Source organism: Triticum aestivum, chromosome 3B (assembly GCF_018294505.1).
Source record: "Triticum aestivum cultivar Chinese Spring chromosome 3B, IWGSC CS RefSeq v2.1, whole genome shotgun sequence".
Taxonomy (NCBI): Eukaryota; Viridiplantae; Streptophyta; class Magnoliopsida; order Poales; family Poaceae; genus Triticum; species Triticum aestivum.
The window spans coordinates 146,049,255-146,069,427 of NC_057801.1; the positions used below are offsets into that span (position 1 = coordinate 146,049,255).

Genomic DNA, 20,173 nt, shown 5'->3' on the forward strand with positions numbered 1-20,173 from the left:
ATTGATCAACGAGCTAGTCAACTAGAGGCTTACTAGGGACATGGTGTTGTCTATGTATTCACACGTGTATTACGATTTCCGGATAATACAGTTATAGCATGAATAAAAGACTATTATCATGAACAAAAGAAATATAATAATAACACTTTTATTATTGCCTCTAGGGCATATTTCCAACATATAGCTCCTTTGATCTCCATCTTCGGGGCTCCATGATCATCTTCGTCACCGGCATGACACCATGATCTCCATCATCATGTCTCCATGAAGTTTCTCGTCAACTATTACTTCTACTACTATGGCTAACGGTTTAGCAATAAAGTAAAGTAATTACATGGCGTTAAATCATTGACACGCAGGTCATACAATAATTAAGACAGCTCCTATGGCTCCTGCCGGTTGTCATACTCATCGACATGCAAGTCGTGATTCCTATTACAAGAACATGATCTCATACATCACAATATATCATTCATCATTCATCACAACTTTTGGCCATATCATATCACAAATCATATGCTGCAAAAACAAGTTAGACGTCCTCTAGTTGTTGTTGCATGTTTTACGTGGCTGCAATAGGGTTCTAGCAAGAACGTTTTCTTACCTACGTAAAAGCCACAACATGATTTGTAAACTTCTATTTACCCTTCATAAGGACCCTTTTCATCGAATCCGTGCCAACTAAAGTGGGAGAGACAGACACCCGCTAGCCACCTTATGCAACTAGTGCATGTCAGTCGGTGGAACCTGTCTCACATAAGCGTACATGTAAGGTCGGTCCGGGCCGCTTCATCCCACAATACCGCTGAAGCAAAATAAGACTAGTAGTGGCAAGAAAGTTGACAACATCTACGCCCACAACAAATTTGTGTTCTACTCGCGCAAAGAGAACTACGCATAGACCTAGCTCATGAAGCCACTGTTGGGGAACGTTGCAGAAAACAAAAATTTTCCTATGGTTTCACCAAGATCAATCTATGAGTTCATCTAGCAACAGGAGAGAGGAGTGCATCTACATACCCTTGTAGATCGAGCGGAAGCGTTCAAGAGAACGGGGTTGAGGGAGTCGTACTCGTCGTGATCCAAATCACCGGAGATCCTAGTGCCGAACAGACGGCACCTCCATGTTCAACACACGTACGGTCAGCGAGATGTCTCCTCCTTCTTGATCCAGCAAGGGGAAAGGGGAGGTTGATGAAGATCCAACAACACGACGGCATGGTGGTGGATGCAGCAGGGATCCCGGCAGGGCTTCGCCAAGCGTCTGCGGGAGGGAGAGGTGTAGCAAGGGGGAAGGGAGGCGCCAAGTGCAAGGGTGCGGCTGCCCTCCCTCCCCCCTCTTTATATAGGGCCCCTAGGGGGGCGCCGGCCCTAGGAGATGGGATCTCCCAGGTGGGCGGCGGCCAGAGGGGTGGCTTGCCCCCCAAGCCAGGTGGAGGCGCCCCCACCCCTAGGGTTTCCCAACCCTAGGTGCAGGGGGCGCACCAGCCCACTAGGGGCTGGTTCCCCTCCCACTTCAGCCCATGGAGCCCTCCGGGATAGGTGGCCCCACTCAGTGGACCCCCGGGACCTTTCCGATGGTCCCGGTACAATACCGGTGACCCCCGAAACTTTCCCGGTGGCCGAAACCTGACTTCCTATATATAATTCTTTACCTCCGGACCATTCCGGAACTCCTCGTGACGTCTGGGACTCCGAACAACTTTCGGTTTACTGCATACTCATATCTCTACAATCCTAGCGTCACCGAACCTTAAGTGTGTAGACCCTACGGGTTCGGGAGACATGCAGATATGACCGAGACGCCTCTCCGGTCAATAACCAACAGCGGGATCTGGATACCCATGTTGGCTCCCACATGCTCCTCGATGATCTCATCGGATGAACCACGATGTCGAGGATTTAAGCAACCCCGTATACAATTCCCTTTGTCAATCGGTACGTTACTTGCCCGAGACTCGATCATCGGTATCCCAATACCTCGTTCAATCTTGTTATCGGCAAGTCACTTTACTCGTACCGTAATGCATGATCCTGTGACCAGACACTTGGTCACATTGAGCTCATTATGATGATGCATTACCGAGTGGGCCCAGAGATACCTCTCCGTCATACGGAGTGACAAATCCCAGTCTCGATTCGTGCCAACCCAACAGACACTTTCGGAGATACCCGTAGTGCACCTTTATAGTCACCCAGTTACGTTGTGACGTTTGGCACACCCAAAGCACTCTTACGGTATCCGGGAGTTGCACAATCTCATGGTCTAAGGAAATGATACTTAACATTTGGAAAAGCTCTAGCTAAACGAACTACACGATCTTTGAGCTATGCTTAGGTTTGGGTCTTGTCCATCATATCATTCTCCTAATGATGTGATCCCGTTATCAATGACATTCAATGTCCATAGTCAGGAAACCATGACTATATGTTGATCAACGAGCTAGTCAACTAGAGGCTCACTAGGGACACGTTGTGGTCTATGTATTCACACGTGTATTACGATTTCCGGATAACACAATTGTAGCATGAATAATAGACTATTACCATGAACAAAGAAATATAATAATAGCCATTTTATTATTGCCTCTAGGGCATATTTTCAACAGATACGACAACTAGAGTGTGATGGATCAAACGACTCATGACCCGCCGATCTTTTTAAAGATCATTTCGTAGGCGCTATTGTTTTCCAAAAAACATAGCGATTGTGATGGTGTGCATCTAAATTGCAACAATGCCTAATGGCATCGTAGCATCCAGGTTTGACCTTGCAAGAAAAAATTATTGCAAGCATAACAACTCGCATCTAGTTTGCAGCAATTACTAGTAGCACCACAACATTGCACAACCATTTTTGCAAGAGAAAAAACATAGCGAGCGGATAACCTTATCACGGTGGGCGTCGGGCTTGCAATAATGCCTCCTAGAGTCATAGCGTCGGTCGCCTTTCCAGCAGGAAAAACATATCAAGCGGGCAAACTTGTAATGGCGCATGGCCGGCTTGCAACAATGCATGCTAGCATTGTAGCATCCCACAACGAGCCTTGCTACATCGGTGTGCTTCCCACTTGTGTATCCGCACCATACTTACAACATGCACATGTGACCAGCTTGCATTGGCCGTGGCTGCTCTTGCAGCACCAGGCCATCCGTTTGGAGCAAAAAAATTAGAGCACAACCGTTGGCATGATGGTCCGAGCCTTGTTTGATGGCCTCGGCTCGTCGATCTGTACTATGTCAACTTAGTACATGGGAGGTGTAGTCATGCCTCGCAGATGTAGCCATGTTGATGAACCTTGTTAAGAAATCTCGGTGTCGTACTCGTGCTTGTGTGATTGCTTATCCTCGGTGGATCGACATGCGCCTCAAATTATTCTAACAAGTGGTATCATGACGAAGGTTATGACGAGGTCGTATATATTGATCTAGAGGAAGCCGAGAGGAATAAACCGCGCAAAAAATTCTAGAAGTAGAAATTGTCTCGATGGTTGATCGAGGTATAAGCTTCGTCCGTGCAATCTTCTGTATTATGAATCCAAGGAAAAGGTGATATATTTGATGATGGAGTTTCGACGACATTGAGTAGCGATCGAAGTGGTGGTGACATAACATGCTTAGGCAGTAGTGCGCGAACGACACATCTATCTCAAAACGGCGGAGTGAGCTACCACATTTCCTATTTGTTGATCGCTACGACAAACTATTGCAGCGTCAGACTCGGGAGCAATGCTAGACCCATGGAGGGTTTATAGGGGTTTACAGGGTGGTTGGAATTGATTGGCTCAGATTTGATTAAGTGCGGCGGGCCAACCAGTTAAAATCAGGGGGCAATTAGTGAAGGGCACGCAGCCTGGTCCATGAAAATCGGTTGCTTTTGCCAATGTGTAGTATTATGGCACGGGAGCGATCGATCGATTGAGATGAGCTGATCCATTTTAGCTGCGAGTGGTGCATTCTAAGGAATCTGGTTTTGCGGACCTTTTGGAGGGTTCACCGGTTTAGGAAATCTTTAAGTAGGTTCCTGAACCGTTTTTGCTGGTTTTCTAGCTTTTCAGTTTGTTCTTTTCCCCCTTTCTCTGATTCTTTTTCCTTTTTCTTTTATTTCTGAAGTTTTTTTACAAAACATTTATAAATTTGAAATATTTGTTTGGAATTCCAAAAAAGGTTTATGTTTAAGAATTTTTTTTGGAAATTCCTTCCAAGTTTCTAAAAAACAAATTTTGGAATATGTTTGTTTTATTTTTTCATAAATTCGAAAAAAGTTCGTGTTTTCATAAAATGTTTAGGAATTCCAAAAACATTTGAGATTTAGAAAAATGTTTTGAATTTTAAAAATGGTCCTATATGCAAATTTTGTTCATTTTTTTTATAAATGTTTGTGTTTTAGAAAAATGTTGGGTTTTTAAAATAATTCGTAGTAAACACACATACATGTTTGCATGTTGAGGTGGACTTTTTTTATATGCATGGTTGCATGTTAAGATGGGTCTTTTTTTCATGCATGTTGCATGATGACGTGACATACTTGCATTTTGAGAAAATAAGTTAGTGTGACTAACTATCTAGACATAAAAGATTACCCGGGCGAAATTTAACCACACACATTGGCACTCGCCAAATAGCCCCGCCCCATATATGGACCAAATTAGTTGAAATTTTGAGTTTAGAGTTGAGTAGCAAGTTGATAGAATTGAACATGATTATGGATAGAGAACAATCCCTATTCCCTATTTGACATTGGTAAACAAAATGCTTCCTTCTATGGCCTTGAGAATTTGATCCACCTTCATTTGACCCCAGCTCTAACTTTCATTCTCAATATGACAGTGTTATCCATCTTAAATTCTAAGGGTGCGCTAAGAGGCACACAAAAAGTCAACTTTGCCCCATGCTAAGACGTCACATGGCCAAAATCACTGTAAAAAAGGATGTCTATTTGTCCATTCACAATATGACCATTTTTTTTGAAAAATATATAGATGCTCTTTAAAAAGGATGTTTATTTTTCCAAAGCAATCTAATCTAATTTATCAAAATATGAACGATGCTAAGACGTCACACGGCCACAGTCACGCTGATTGGAGCAGATGATGTAAACTAAATAGTGTTGAGACTTGAGATTAATGAAGTTTGGGTTCAAAATTAAACAGGCACCATAATTGTTTCGAACTAAACACTAATCGTAATTTGTGGGGTGCAATAATTATTGAGATAACAGAGAGAGAGAGAGAGAGAACAGAAAATTGTTCTTTTGAGAAGAGAGAATGGTACTAAACCGCGGTCCAAGGGAGACGTTTGTCTCACAGGCCCACTTCGATATAACGAGATAATTGCATCTATAGTCCTTGTAGTCGCTGGCCACGTCCAACTTGGTCCTGGAACTTACGTATTGCTTCAATACGGTCCTGGTACATGAAAATACGTAGCCGATACGGTCCTTGAGGTTGAAACAACAGTCATGGCTCTACACATTGCGTACGTATCCCGTACTCTCTGGTACGACACATCAGCACGGGGCCATCATGTCAGCCTGGGACCCATATGTCAGTGGGAGCCAGAAAAAGGAAAAACGCCTGTCGATGCCGAGTTTCGAACCGGCGAAGGCCGGCCCAAATCGCGCGCGCATGCCACCACGCTGAGAGCCCTATTCCGATAAAATCTGGATGGACTATCTTCTATATAAACAGCATCGTCCATTCCGCTATAGCATGCCCAGATTTTATTTTTTTGAGAACACGTGTGCTAGTGAATTAAGCTGGCAGTAGTATTTATTTTTTTTCTGTGAAAAACAGTGGTATTTTCTTTCTGTGAAAAACACGTATTTATTTTTTTCTTTGAAAAACAGTGCTACTAATAAGATGAACATGGTTTCAAACCATACTTTCTTTTATTTTTCATTTTTTTTCTGTTTCTTTTTTTTCCTTTTCTGTTTATTTTAATTTGTAAAATAATGTTCAAAGTGTTCAACATTTGTTCGCGCTTTCAAAACTAGTTCAGAAATTTTAATGAATCACATTTTTCGAAAATAGTTTGAAGTTTCAAAATTTGGTCACGGTATAAAAATATATTAGAAGTTTTCAAAAATGTTTTCATTTGCAATATTTTTATTTTTCTTATTTTCAAATTGTTCCTGGTTATAATTTCTTGTTCGGAATTTTAAAATTTGTTCAGCAATACAAGAAAATCCCACTTCTAAAAAAATGATACAGAATTTAGATAATGTTACATTTTTTATGAATTTATCTTCAACAAGTCTTTTTTCATATAGTTATGTTCTTTGTATCTCTCACATACAAGCACATTTATTGATGAAATATTGCACAGTGATATTGCGCTACTATACACGCATATACATAAAAATTTGGAATTTTTCAGGCAGTAAAAATACATTTATTCACTAAAAAAATAACATGCATATACCCCTGCACCCAATACGTACAGTATTTTTGAAACTGCGAATATTTCTCAAATAATGTTTTTTTACAAATTCGTGAATATTTTCTGAATTCACAAACATTGTTTGAAATTATGTACATTGTTTTAGAACTCGTCAACAAGTTTTTATGCATAGGCGAACATTTCTTGAAATTTGGGAATAAAAATTGATATTCAAAAACATTTTGTTTGTGATGAACATTTTTTGAGTTCATGAATATGTTTTTGAATCAGTGAACATAAAAGATTGGTTTTTTGTTACATTCCCATACATTTCTTTGAATATTTTTTATAAATTCGTGGACATTGTTTTGTAGGCACGAACCTTTATTTTTGAATCTTGAACATCTTTTTGAATCGACGAATGTTTAAAAAAACTCATGAACATTTTATAAATTCACAATTTTTTTAAAGGACAAGAACATATATACGTATAATATAGTGTGCATCCTCATATATAAAAGATCACGGGCTTGTTCTGGTGGCTTGCTCGCGCAGCAATGTTCCATAGTACGCGTGTTCGAATCCCCGCGGCGTGCTTTTTTCCTTCTTTTTTTCTCGGCCCACTGACATATGGGCCTTATTCAAACGTCGCCTGAGCTGGCCCGCGTCACCGCGCAAGTATGAGATACGTATGCAAAATGTGTGGAGCCAGGACTGTTGTTTCAATCTTAGGGACCGTATTGACTATGTATTTTCATGTACCAGAACCGTATAGAAGTAATACGCAAGTTCCAGACCAAGTTGGCCTGCAACTACAAGGACCGTAGATGCAATTATCTCCGATATAACCTCTGTTCCCTTCCCCTCTCCTCCTCCACCCCGCGCTCTTTTCCCCAAAACCAACCACCACCCCCGCCACCTCGCCGGAAAACAACAAATCCGCCGTCGCCCGCTGCCACCGCACCACCTCGCGGGAACCCTACCTGAAGCAGAATCCGGCCAGCCTATCCGCCTTTCTGCACTCCCAGTCCCTCTCCGCCACGCCCAAGCATCCCCCGAGGAACCCGCGCTCGTCTTCTTGGTCGGTGGCTCGGTGGTAATGGCCAAAAAGAAGAAGGCGGCCCGGAACCGGGGCAGGAATCGTGCGGGCATGGAGGCGGAGACGGAGGGTTCAGCTGGGCGCGCGCCCCACTTCCACGGACACGGCGCCCCCTTTGACGTCCGCCGCGGCCAAGAAAACGGAGCCCACCCTGGGGGCGCCCGCGCCGGCCAAGAAGCTATCCCGCCCCATGGCACAGCACAGAAGATTGTTGAGCTCCTACGCCGGGCAGAGGCTTTCCTGGGGAGGAACGGCAGCGCCGGCGACGATACGTCGGACGCCTCCAGCAGCGCCGGCAATGGCGGCGTGGAGGCTCTGGTGGGCGAACGCTCGCGGGATCAGGTATCAATCAAACACTTCTCGGTATATGCTATGAACGAGGATCTGCCAAGAACTCTAGCGCATTTAGTTGGCGAACATTTAGTTTTTGGCAATGCTGAGTTGTGGTAAAGGCCGTAGCTTAGCTAGGCACAAAGAAACAGATCTTCAAGGATTCCATCAAGGAACTTGAAACGCAGCAGCTGAATGTCGTTTAAGATTCTTCAGAGATAATCTATTGCTGGAAGAGCCGTTCTTCCCAAATGTGCCAACAACAGTAACTAGTTGCCTTCATATTGTGGATAAGTTAATAGGAGTGTTGTGACTAGTTGCTTAGATGTGTTGATATTTTGATACGTTTGGCAGTGCGGTATTTTTAGAGTTTTAGGAGAGTACCATGGTTTCTCTAAAACCTATGGTTTTATGTACTTTGTTGTTTCTTTCGAATCATAAATACTTCAGTCTTATATAAACACTTCAGGATCGCTCGCCGGATCAGGTATCAATCAAACACTTCTCACTGTGAACTGAGCATTGAGGATTTAAGTCCTGGCAACTACAATTCATTTAGTTTTTGGCAATGCTGAGTTGGTTGTGGTAGAGTATGTGATGATAAACATAAGGTCGTAGCCCGTAGCTAGGCACAAAAAAGTCCTAATTTAATGGGGCAATAGGATACAAGAGTAATTAACCTGTCTTCAGTCGAAACTAGAACCTCACCCAAATAATCTACACTCTATAGCTTCGTGGGCACCAAGGCAATCACCCACCGCCCAAGCATCCTACACGGGGTCAGGCTATTCTGTACACCTTTGGCAACCTGGACATGAATAAGAGACACTCTGCCGAGAAGGAAGCGCCCTGATGTTTTCCTCCGGCTCCTATTTATCCAGTAAGTACTTGCTCTTCAGCCAAGTAACTTGCCAAGGACTGTACTTCTGTGAAAAACTCTGTTTCCTAGTTTGTTCCTTTGTTGTTTCCTATTAAACTCTGTTGTGTTATGCTAACAGGTTGACAAGGATGAAGATCCTTACCAGAATGAGAGGAGGTATGAAGAGTTTTGTGAAGCTAGAATGAAGCTTCCACTCGGATATGAGTTGTGCACTGTATGTTTTTTTTAAGAGCCCTGGAGACATGGAAATGCAGTAGTACGTTCTGGGAATGTAAGTTAATCACTAATGAATTAATAGTAGCTTATTTCATCTTCTTGAGCATAACTGAGTTTTGACCTGCAGATGCTCTATCATTTCAATTGCCACAACACTCCAGGTGTCAAATGTGGTGAAGAATTATGTACGGTTAGGTTCCGCAGCTGTGAACGTCAGCAGTTATACAGATCCTATTGCACAAGTATTTGGGAGGTAAGGTGACTCCTTCTCATGTGCATGCTGAAAGAAATGATGTGATAGTTGATACTAACTTTTGTTATTGTTAATGTAGACCAAGCCAGAGTTGCGGTATGACAGGTTTTGTCGAGGTAGGGTGTAGTACAATCTGTTGGGAAGATTTGCAGCAGCTAAAGGTGTCTGCAAGTATGGCCTGAGATTGAAGAACCACATGGTGTGCTAATAAAAGCTACAAAGAGATGAACTATTGTATGCTTTTGTTGGATGATGGGTTGACATGTCGTGTGAGAGTGATGTCAAACGACAAACTGTGAGCCTAGTGCGATCATGTTGTTGAGAAAATGGTTTTCTTGGATGATGTTCTGCAACTACTGTGGAAGTTATCTTTACTTTGATCGATCGAAATGTGTTTGCTAGAATGTTATTCACATGGGAGGAGATGGTAACAAGCGTCGGTTTGATCATGGTGACATTCACTTATTGGTTATGAGTTTTACATGTGTATCACGTGGTCACAGTTTACCGTAGGTTTGACTGTTTCTAGGAGAGTTGTTGAGGATGGGTATTTCTGTTTAAGGTCAGCTTGGGGCGAAACCTGCAGGACGTGGTAAGAAGTGCCAAGGAAGTATCCTGTGTTTTCTTTACTGATCATCCATTCATCCTGATGCCGTCCTGTGGACATGTGGTAGCATGTGATTCTGTTTAAAATCCCAGGAGGTGTCTTCTCCTCAGTTTCGTTTGGAATGTGAGTGCTCATTTGAGATCAACTGCTCCTTTTCTTTAAGTATTCAAAAACTGAATCCTTACCAAGGATAAAGGTGGTAGCATGGTAATAAAGGTTGTCCTTTTTGCTCCAGAATCAGAAGATCACATTTTTTTTCCGGTGTCTGCTGGCTTGATATGTGGAAAGCCATCCAGTCTTAGTGAATTGTTCGAGCGCTGGGTGAATGGTTTCAGCAACATAACTCAAAAACCAGTATTGGTTGGGATTTCAGTGGTTTGTAGGGGCTATGTGGAACTGGGACACAAGAAATGTCTTACTGTCAGCATATTTTATACTCCCTCCGTTCCTAAATACTTCTTTCTAGAGATTTCAACAAGTGACTACATACGGCGCAAAATGAGTGAATCTACATTTTAAAATATGTCTACATGCATCCGTATGTTGAGTCCATTTGAAATGCCTAGAAAGACAAGTATTTGGGAACGGAGGGAGTACCTAATTATCCTAACACCGTCGTTCACTGTGTTTTCAGATCAATGCATGCTTTGTAGGAGGAGCAAATCAATGAGAAGCCGCTGCTGAGAATTTGGTGTGTGTGTTTGTTGGATGGCATCGACAGATGCTTTCAAAAGATGGGCTCCGGTGGCGATGAGGAAACTTTGAGTTGGATGACAGAATTTTCGTACCTGCCCCACTTGTTTTCTTCCCCATGTTCTTGTCGCAATTTCAATGAATATTACACCCTTCGATCCAAAATAAGTGCGCAGTTTCAAACTAAGAGTTAGTTGAACCTTAGTTTGAAACTGCGACACTTATTACGGATCGGAGGGAGTACTATTTTGTCAATGTTTCGCATCTAACCTGAACTTGGTTTAGCTTCTGTAGGCTTGTCTGTCTGATGCCTTCATGTCGCTGTGAACTGAAGCTTGTTCTTTATACGAGAAGAAGCAAGAAAATATGCCGACAGACATTTGGATTTCCTCCATAGATTTCAGAATAGTAATGGACCATAAGTAGTCGTGTTCCCTACCGTCGGTAGACTGCTGAAGGAGCAATGGTTAGCCTTGCAAGGGCGATTCTGAGTTGCTTCTCCTCAAAAGACCGCTACTAGGAAGAATATAAACCCAAGGAAGAAACAGGCACGAAGATAGCTCATATTCTGCCAAATAGGAGCGATGTGTCTCAAGATGAAACTAGTAGATATGTCGAAACAATATACTCCCTCTGTCCCATAATATAAGAGCATTTTTTACACTAATACGCTCTTATATTATGTATTTTAAGTATCTTCTCTAGTGCTGCTTCTTGCTTGGTTCATGTCTGAACTTTCCATCGACAGAGGTTTTTGTTTATTACACAATCAAAATTGAGATTTGATATGATTCTTCCATCAACAAAGGTCCTGTGCTAATGGTAAATTAAGATTAAAAAGCTTCTCTTAGAAATATGACCTTGACATATACTCCCTCCGTCCCAAAATTCTTGTCTTAGATTTGTCTAGATACAGATGTATCTAATACTAAAACGTGACTTGATACATCCTTATTCCTTATTTGGACAAATCTAAAACAAAATTTTTGGGACGGAGGGAGTACCAAGGATTGCAGACACAGTCAATTGAGAATTTGACAGCTGCACAATATCAGTTAACTGTTTTTGTTTACTGGTGTTGATGCAAAATGACACGTTCAGATTATTGTCAGATTCTGCGAACATTTTTAATGCAATATGGAAGAAAATTCTTATCCTTGGCAGCTTGCGTTTCAATATATTGAAAAGATAGAAAAGGTTGCCCCTAAAAAAATAGAAAAAGTTTTACAGGCCAAAAGAAAGACCAAGGGCCAAAGCCGAAGAACATCATTGGTCTATCCTTCTGGCTCAAACTTCCCCTATTTGACATTGCAAGATCAGCAGCATCGAACCTACTCATCTCAGATTCTTGCACCTCACATCTGAGGGTTTCCACTTTGACTGATATTCTGAACCAAATACGGAGGGCAGTATGGATTCTTTCTGCTTGTGCTGTGATAGTTGAAGACTTGGTGAGCAGTCACAAGCCTCTGCCATAACTGAGTGATTTGCGAAGTTCTTTAAAATTGAAGGATCAGATCCTTTAGGTTGATTATTTCGCCTTCTGAATATCTTCAACATCAGGCTTGCAACAGAGTGTGGAGTCGTGCAATAGCATTCACTACATTAAGCAAGATCGCTTGAAGTCAATGATCAAATATCCCTGTGTTTAAAATGAGTGTTCTCCAATACGGCTAAAATCATACAATCAATTACCATATTAATAAAGAAGAGTGCATTGATGGATTACTTCAATAATATTTTCATAGCAAATAGAATAGATGAATCACTTGCCTACATTGCAGCCTTCTTCTTGCTTACACAATTAACTGCAGTTTGGGACTACAGCGCAAACAGAGCAAGATAGGGATAGATTGATGGAGCCACCATAAGTAGGTGCCTCTGTTACATCTATCTGGATTGCACTGACTGCAGGAATGTACCAATGATAATGCATAAATAAAATATGGTTAATGAAGTGAAAAGATAATTCCTCTTTTCAAGAAATTCAGCCGTAGAGATGTATATTCTCGGAATGTTGCCCGCATGGCTTATCATATTTTCTGGATAAAGGGCCAGTGTGAGGAAATGTATTGATGTTCACCATGGATCATTAACGGATGCAGCGAAGTGAAAGATAACAGAAAATAGGGTGCTGCTAGAGTCAAAAGAAAAATAAACTAAACATAGACAAGCAAAAAAGGCAGTAACACGCCCTCATAATTATCCATCAAAGTACTGATGAAGATGCCAAAAACATCATGATCTGCCTGTCCTATGGCTATTTATGTGAAGACCTTCATCTCCAAACTAGTTGTGTGTTTTTCCTGTAACACAAACTTAATCTCATTGCCGCCATACATAAGCCCACACGCTATTGTATAAAGCAGGAAGGTGAAACTGAAAAGGAAAGGTTGGCCTGACCTTATAGTAAATTGGGTGACACCTAATCTAAGCAACATAGGAATATGCAGCTTTTGACCCCAAAAATAAGATCATTGTGTAAATTAAATTTCTAAATAGCCACTTCACATCCACCAGCAAGTGACGTGAATTATGGTTCTCAAAACCTTGACCCCACTATAATATACATAAACATGCCACTAAGGTGCATTCAAAGAAAATTGCATACATTTGAAGCTTATCTATAAGACTATAATACATGTCGCCTTTATCTTCTCCATGCCACCAATCTTAAGCAACAAAGGAATATGCACTATTTGATGCAGAGCTTACAGCTGGCTTTTAAACCCCCGACTCTCGCCAACTGTAATTTCCTCAAAATCAATGATCATAACTTATTCCCTTTTCCTTCCATACAAAACATTTTCATTATATCTGCTATACAATTATATTATCTGGACATGAAGAAAACTCATTGTCTGTCCAATGTTGGATGCCATTTTGTAAGACTGGGGGTTATCCATATGGGAGTAGGCCAGTTGGACCAAAGCTGAGGGGAGACAAGTTCCTCACTATTGTTATATGTTAAGTCAAAAGCTGCAATGTCACGGCGGTTATTCTTGTAATAGTTTAGATACTCGTGGTCGTCAGCAACATAGACGGTGTTTGCCTTCAACTGTGGATATTCTTCAGCACTGAGACAAAGTGATTGGTTCAGCCCAACCAGCAACACATGATCCATCAAGCTATTTATTTCCATAACCTTTTCAGCCATAGTCTCAACTTTAAATATTTTTATCCCATCAGTATAGTGCACATGTGTTGCATTGTCAGCACGTGGATCATAATCAACCACATCTTGGGATCTAAAAACTTGCATCAGATCCCCACATGGAGCCTGAACAATGTAAATTGTTCGACAACTGTAATTATCTGCGCAGCCTGTAATTACCTTTGCTGCGACCACAGGGCCTCTGAGATCGAAGACGTGAATTTCTCCTAGCAATGTCACTGCATATAACTTACTGTCTTTGTACAAGCAGTCTTGAAAAAAAAACAATGTGGTTTCAGCCAGGTCCACTTGTCATCCCCTAACCAAGCAAATGAGAGCTGCCCATCTGGATTGTGAATAAGCACCACGATATAGGCTCCTGCAGATGCATCATAAAATACTACGGTGGTGTCGCAGCTCGCCAAGATCAACGGGTTGAGGGCCGGTGGTACTACGGTGCTCCGCTGTGTCACGAGAGTAAATGTACTTACATAAGGCACCTCTTTCATCAAAAACAGGAGTCACATGTGCGATGGTGATCACCGACGGGAGAGCGATCTGTTCACATGTGATGGGATTGAGAATATGCATCTCGGATCTCTCATCAGCAGTAACCAGCCAGCCATTTGATGACCCAATCAGATACCTGCTGCGAATAGGTGGCTCCGGGAGAGTCAACTTGTATGACCTCTTCTCCAAGAGGCTGTAGAGGCACGCAACGCTTTCACCAGCAGATTCAGATGTGTATAAGAGGCACGGCGTCTGGCGTTGCTGGTACTGCTCAAGGTTGCGCAGGCTGGAATACGCGGAGCGCCACGAGGAGCAGACGAAGCTGGCACGCATCAGGTCAGGGATCTCCAGGTGTGCAAATATAGACATCAGGACATCTTGTGGCAGCACTGGTAATTTGGCAACTGCAACCTCCATCGGTGGTCCATGGATATCTTCTTTGAGGAATTTCGTCGGAGAACCTGAAGGTAGAAGACCTAGCAGCTTAGGCACTGTGATGAAGACCAGAGAACGCAGATTCCTCCGGTGGATGGCTAGACTCGAAATCTTGGATACGCTACAGGTACCACCCATTGGAGATAATAAATCAGCTCTTTCAGAACAACAATTGCTTGTTGGAAGGTTGCAATCTTGGATGGGCCACACGGAGAGCACGGCCAGGCAGGCTCTTGGGCGTACTTATGGGTGGCCTCCCCTCCTCTGCTGCGAGCTAATTCTGTGACGGAAATCCGACTCCGATTACGCCACTCCCAAAAGAGGTTCAGACTTTGAATCGATCCGGTTGCCCAAAGAACTCCGAGCACTGCTGGTTCTCCTCTGCAGGACTGAATCGAATCCGAGAGACCGAAGAACAGAACTAACCCGAGAGAGAGTAGCAGGCTCAGCAACCCAGCTCCGCGAACCACGAGGAGACGGAGGATGGTGGGGAGGTGGGGATTCGCTCGGCCTTCATCGTCAGATGCTGTCACACCCGGTAGGAGATTTGGAGCGGATCGAACTAGTTTATTGCAGATCTCACGCAGGAGAGAAAGGGGAAAGTAGGAGCAAACTAGGGTTTGTATTGATATAAGAGGTATGATTGTATCAGGGAGATATTATCAACATAATTCCATAGCGAATCAGAGGGCAGCTGCCAGCTTTATAGCTGCAGCTGGCAAACGGATGAAACAACACAGTAGGGCAAGAGAAACGGTAAAGTAAATGGTAACAGTTGGTGGAGTAGGCGAGCCCCGCGAGCCGTACGATGCGCCGAACCGTCTTGCACCAGAGCCGTCCGATAACTGAAGAAAGTGAGCTGCTCGTTGACACCTTGGACCCGACAATACCCCGGGCGAAAACAAACTTGTCATCAAGGAGTTGATCGGTTGAACCACTTGTCGATGGTGCTCTTGAAGAAAGCAGGGAACGTTTTCTTCATGAATGACGCGTCCTCCCAAGAAGCTTCATCAAGGGGAAGATTTGCACATTGCACAAGCCACTGGACTACGGGAAGGTTGTTGTGTGCCACCTGGCGGTTTCCAGAACGAGGACTGGTTCTATCTGAATCATGCCGTCCGCTCGAACGGCAGGTCTGCACACAGGACTGCTTTAGGGCCAACATGCTTCTTCAACTGGCTAACGTGGAAAACTGGGTGGATATTGGTAGCATCAGGTAGGAGCAGCTTATACGCCACGCGACCAACTTTCTTGATGATCCGGAAGGGTCCATAGTATTTGCTCTGGAGCTTAATGTGTGTACACAAGCCGAAAGCATTGAGGCGATACGGGTGCATTTTTAAGTACACCATGTCCCCAACTTCCAAATTCCTCTCCGTTCGTTTGCGATCAGCGTATTTCTTCATGTGAGCTTGAGCTGCAGCTAGGTTGAATTTCAGGTGCAGTAGCAGAGCATCTCTATCCTGAAAGAACTGTTGTGCATCCCCATTCAGTTGGTCAGGCGGAATGTTTTCGCCGATATTGGGAGGGGGAAATCCATAAGCTGCTTCAAACGATGTCTTTTTGAGGGATGAATGGTAGGAAGTATTGTACCAATATTCTACCATTGAGAGTTGAGTAGCCCATTTCCTTGGTTGAGTGGATGTCAAGCAACGCAAGTAATTTTCAATGCACTGATTAACTCGTTCTGTCCGACCATCAGACTCTGGGTGGTAAGCAGTGCTGTAGCGAAGCTCACAACCCATGCCCTTAAATATGTCTTGCCACAATTTGCTGGTGAAGATGGCGTCTCTGTCAGACACAATTGCCAAGGGAGGGCCATGTAACTTAATGACATTGTCGATGAACGCTTGAGATACTGTTTGCACTGTATAAGGGTGGGATAGAGGGATGAAATGAGCAAACTTGGATAACCTGTCGACCACCACGAATATAACATCCTTGCCATTTGATTTTGGGGGTCCTTCGATAAAATCCATGCTCAAATGTGTCCAAACCATATCAGGTAGTTGCAAGGGATCCAGATAGCCAGGGTATGGGCAGTTTTCTCCTTTGTTCTTCTGACAAACAGGACACTCAAAGACAAATCTGTCCACTTCTTGTTTTAGTCCAGGCCAGTAAAAGATCAGTTTGAGACGTTGATATGTGGCTTTCATGCCCGAATGACCTCCCAAAGCAGATGCATGTAATGCAGTTAGAAGTTTCTTCCTCAAGTCCAAGTCCTTTCCCACATATATTTTGCCCTTGTGTCTGATGATGGCTGAATGTAAGGTGTTTTGATCCACTGCATGGTTAGGGGAGAGGAGCAATTTTTCAAGCAGTGATTTGCAAGTAGCATCATTGCAGTAAGAATTTTCCACTGCAGATATCCACTGAGGAGTGGCCAAAGAAATTGCCATGACAGAGTGTTTTCTGGAAAGTGCATCAGCAGCAACATTTTCTTTCCCTTTCTTGTATTGCAATGTGAAATTCAGTTCCAACAATTTCAGCATCAGTTTGTGTTGGATGCTTGTTGAGATCTTTTGGTCAGTCATGAATTGCAGACTTTGGTGGTCTGTTCTAATGATCAAGTCATTGCCTGGAAAGTAGTGTCTCCACCTCTTCAAGACTGCAATGATAGCAAGGGCTTCTTTTGTTGGGGAACGTTGCAAAAAATAAAAAATTTCCAACGGTTTCACTAAAATCAATCTATGAGTTCATCTAGCAACGAGAGAGAGGAGTGCATCTACATACCCTTGTAGATCGAGCGGAAGCGTTCAAGAGAACGGGGTTGAGGGAGTCGTACTCGTTGTGATCCAAATCACCGGAGATCCTAGCACCGAACGGATGGCACCTCCGCGTTCAACACACGTACGGTCAGCGAGACGTCTCCTCCTTCTTGATCCAGCAAGGGGGAAGGAGAGGTTGATGAAAATCTAGCAGCACGACGGCGTGGTGGTGGATGCAGCAGTGATCTCGGCAGGGCTTCGCCAAGCGTCTGCGAGAGGGAGAGGTGTAACAAGGGGGAAGGGAGGCGCCAAGTGCAAGGGTGTGGCTGCCCTCCCTCCCTCCTCTTTATATAGGGCCCCTAGGGGAGGGGGCGCCGGCCCTAGGAGATTGAATCTTCAAGGGGGGGCGGCGGCCAAGGGGGTGCCTTGCCCCCCAAGGCAAGTGGAGGCGCCCCCACCCCTAGGGTTCCCAACCCTAGGCGCAGGGGGGGCAAGGGGGGGGGCGCACCAGCCCACCAGGGGCTGGTTCCCCTCCCACTTCAGCCCATGGGGCCCTCCAGGATGGGTGGCCCCACCCGGTGGACCCCCGGGACCCTTCCGGTGGTCCCGGTACAATACTGGTGACCCCCGAAACTTTCTCGATGGCCGAAACTCGACTTCCCATATATAATTCTTTACCTACGGACCATTCCGGAACTCCTCGTGACGTACGGGATCTCATCTGGGACTCCGAACAACTTTCGGTTTGTTGCACACTAATATCTCTACAACCCTAGCGTCACCGAACCTTAAGTGTGTAGACCCTATGGGTTCGGGAGACACATAGACATGACCGAGACGGCTCTCCGGTCAATAACCAATAGCGGGATCTGGATACCCATGTTGGCTCCCACATGCTCCTCGATGATCTCATCGGATGAACCACGATGTCGAGGATTCAAGCAACCCCGTATACAATTCCCTTTGTCAATCGGTATGTTACTTGCCCGAGATTTGATCGTCAGTATCCCAATACCTCGTTCAATCTTGTTATCGGCAAGTCACTTTACTCGTACCATAATACATGATCCCGTGACCAGACACTTGGTCACTTTGAGCTCATTATGATGATGCATTACCGAGTGGGCCCAGAGATACCTCTCCGTCATACGGAGTGACAAATCCCAGTCTCGATCCGTGTCAACCCAACAGACACTTTCGGAGATACCCATAGTATACCTTTATAGTCACCCAGTTATGTTGTGACGTTTGGTACACCCAAAGCACTCCTACGGTATCCGGGAGTTACACGATCTCATGGTCTAAGGAAAAAAATACTTGACATTAGAAAAGCTCTAGCAAACGAACTACACGATCTTGTGCTATGCTTAGGATTGGGTCTTGTCCATCACATCATTCTCCTAATGATGTGATCCCGTTATCAATGACATCCAATGTCCATAGTCAGGAAAACATGACTATCTATTGATCAACGGGCTAGTCAACTAGAGGCTCACTAGGGACATATTTGAAGGAAATATGCCCTAGAGACAATAATAAAGTTATTATTTATTTCCTCATATCATGATAAATATTTATTATTCATGCTAGAATTGTATTAACCGGAAACATGATACATGTGTGAATACATAAGACAAACATATAGTCACTAGTATGCCTATACTTGACTAGCTCATTAATCAAAGATGGTTATGTTTCCTAACCATAGACATGTGTTGTCATTTGATTAATGGGATCAGATCATTAGGAGAATGATGTGATTGACATGACCCATTCTGTTAGCCTAGCACTTGATCGTTTAGTATATTGCTATTGCTTTCTTCATGACTTATACATGTTCCTATAACTATGAGATTATGCAACTCCTGTTTATCGGAGGAACACTTTGGGTACTACCAAACATCACAACGTAACTGGGTGATTATAAAGGAGTACTACAGGTGTCTCCGAAGGTACATGTTGAGTTGGCGTATTTCGAGATTAGGTTTTGTCACTCCGATTGTCGGAGAGGTATCTCTAGGCCCTCTCGGTAATGCACATCACTATAAGCCTTGCAAGCAATGTGACCAATGAGTTGGTTACAGAATGATGCATTACGTAAACGAGTAAAGAGACTTGCCGGTAACGAGATTGAACTAGGTATTGGATACCGACGATCAAATCTCGGGCAAGTAACATACCGATGACAAAGGGAACAACGTATGTTGTTATGCGGTTTGACCGATAAAGATCTTCGTAGAATATGTATGAACCAATATGGGCATCCAGGTTCCGCTATTGGTTATTGACCGAGAATAGTTCTAGGTCATGTCTACATAGTTCCCGAACCCGTAGGGTCCGCACGCTTAACATTGCGATGACAGTTTTATTATGAGTTTATAAGTTTTGATGTACCGAAGTTTGTTCGGAGTCCCGGATGTGATCACGGACATGACGAGGAGTCTCGAAATGGTTGAGACATAAAGATTGATATATTGGACGACTATATTCGGACACCGGAAGTGTTCCGGGTGATTTCGGAGAAACCCGGAGTGCCGGAGGGTTACCGGAACCCCCCCGGGAGAGTTAATGGGCCACATGGGCCTTGGTGGGAAGAGAGAGGGGCGTCCAGGGTGGGCCGCACGTCCCCTCTCCCTCTGGTCCGAATTGGACTAGGAGGGGGGGGGCGCCCCCCTCTTTCCTTCCCCCTCTCCCCCTTCCTTTCCCCCTCCTAGTAGGAGTAGGAAAGGGGGAGTCCTACTCCTACTAGGAGGAGGACTCCTACTCCTACTAGGAGGAGGACTCCTACTCCTACTAGGAGGAGGACTCCTCCTTGGCGCGCCCCAAGGGGCCGGCCGGCCTTCCCCTTGCTCCTTTATATACGGGGGCAGGGGCGCACCCTAGGACACACAAGTTGATCTACGGATC

At 43.9% G+C, this 20,173-nt stretch overlaps 1 long non-coding RNA gene and 1 pseudogene across 1 annotated transcript; one reads left to right on the forward strand and one right to left on the reverse strand.

The window, feature by feature from the left end:
- Positions 1-7,248: 7,248 nt before the first annotated feature.
- Positions 7,249-11,216, forward strand: LOC123065058 (uncharacterized). Its single transcript, XR_006430890.1, has 6 exons — positions 7,249-7,822; positions 8,541-8,690; positions 8,809-8,961; positions 9,034-9,159; positions 9,239-9,889; positions 10,002-11,216. It is a non-coding gene; the product is annotated as an uncharacterized lncRNA (long non-coding RNA).
- Positions 11,217-12,661: 1,445 nt separating this feature from the next.
- Positions 12,662-15,236, reverse strand: LOC123069079 (probable F-box protein At4g22165; annotated as a pseudogene).
- Positions 15,237-20,173: the final 4,937 nt, after the last annotated feature.